Source organism: Pteropus vampyrus, unplaced genomic scaffold, assembly GCF_000151845.1.
Source record: "Pteropus vampyrus isolate Shadow unplaced genomic scaffold, Pvam_2.0 Scaffold11366, whole genome shotgun sequence".
NCBI classification, from domain to species: Eukaryota; Metazoa; Chordata; class Mammalia; order Chiroptera; family Pteropodidae; genus Pteropus; species Pteropus vampyrus.
This window is the reverse complement of record NW_011900147.1, coordinates 1-1,827: the sequence shown is the minus strand read 5'-3', so window position 1 is coordinate 1,827 and position 1,827 is coordinate 1. Positions and strand designations below refer to the sequence as shown.

Here is a 1,827-nt window from a genome sequence, read left to right as displayed (position 1 = left end):
AGACAGGGATTTCTGTTTGAAGCTCAAGGTCTAAATTCGCAGGGAAAAAATATAGTTACATATTAGTAGGATTATTATGTTTCTATTTTTAAGAATATATTTATGTTTACATGTATACCTAGAAAAAAATCTGAAAGCATATACCAGAATACTAACTGTGGTAATCATTGAGGGGAATATGGCAATGGAATATTTTTATTTTTACTTATACTTTTTAATTTATATAAAATATAGATGTTATTTATATTAAAAGCTTAAAAATGATTTAAACATATTCTCATCCCTGTGATATAAGCAAAAGCCAAGGTAAAAATAATTTATAATATGAATGTTACTCCAATTCTTATTCAGAAAGTCCTGAGAGGAAAAAAGTAACCAGGTACTTTTTAAAACAGAATTCTTGTCATTAGAATTATTCTTCTATCCTTACAGGAACCACATCTGAATAAGTGGCAGTAACTCATCAACCATCTTGTGATTTAATCATCAGTCAAGTGACAGCTGATGAGAAAGGCGCAGTAACTTCCAAAAAAGATAAATATCTTTCTTTTGCTAGTGAACCTATATCAGAAGATGTATTTCGCAAAGCTTAACATGACTTCCCGGAAGCCAGGGAGAGAAAATCTGACTCAGGAAGTCAAAGATGTTAGCAAATAAAGCGGGGCGGGGAGTTCTGTGGGAGAGGAAAAAAAATCACATTAAAAGAGACCTGTGGTTCAAGGCCACTCTTTTTTCTTCATCCTACTCAGACATGTTTCTAAAATAGGTCCCGAAATTAACTAGTCATATGAAATATTTTGACTGGTATTTTAATATCTAACATACTTGTCAAGATTCCAGCAGTAATTGGTCCCACGATGCCCATCAACAGGATGCTTACAGACATGAACCTACCATATTTGTGATGTCTGAGGGTGAAGAGGGCCAGTAATCCAGCGGGGACATGAAAGAAGAGAGAGGACACCAGTGCCCACAGGAACACACCATACCACATCTCTACAAGGGAAAGCAAAGAAAGGTCGCAAATCACTGCCTGTCCCACGGCAGTTATTACAAAGGGGTAGCCATTCCGAAGTAACCCAGTAACTCATTTTCAAAACCAGATGCAATGTAGGTTCATCAGTCAAATATCCAAATGTTGATGGGATCAGCAAACAATGGCCACCACCTGTTTTTGTGCATAAGGTCCTATCGGAGCACAGCCGTGCTCGTTCATTTAAGTCTTGTCTACGGCAGCTTTCAAGCTACAAGAGCAGAGCTAAAACAGGGACAGGAACCATGTGACAGGGACCACGTGGCCCTCAAAGCCTCAAATATTTACTATACGGCCCTTTACAAAAAAGTTGGCCGACCTCTCACTACTGACCTCTACCCCCAAACACTGAAAACAAGGTTCACCTAGATTTGAAAATTGTCCTAAATCATTTCCTTCCCATAAGAAGTAAAAGCCTAATTCATTGACAGGGTACCATGCAATCAATGCCTATTGATCTTTTCTGGCTTTTTGATTATTCAGTCTTCTAAAATGAAAAGCTAAACCATTATACTCATTCAACAATCATTTTCAAGACCATGCAGCAAATATCAAGCTATAGCCTCCTTTTAGGACATCAAAGCTCTTCAAGATACGAAATAAATACCAGGAGATATAAATGTTTGGCTTAAAGACAAATGGCAAATGAAGGGCGGGTTAGAAGATGAGCTGGTTTCTGCAGAAAACCTTTAATCACTCTTAAGATGACAGTAATTCAGGCAACATTAAAGTATTTGATCACCAATGATGTATACAAACCTGTGCATGAGATACCTTGGGAAAAAAATAAAAAA

At 37.1% G+C, this 1,827-nt stretch overlaps 1 pseudogene; it reads right to left on the bottom strand.

Moving 5' to 3' along the window:
* Window positions 1–10: 10 nt before the first annotated feature.
* LOC111735004 lies at window positions 11–1,633 on the bottom strand (annotated as a pseudogene).
* Window positions 1,634–1,827: the final 194 nt, after the last annotated feature.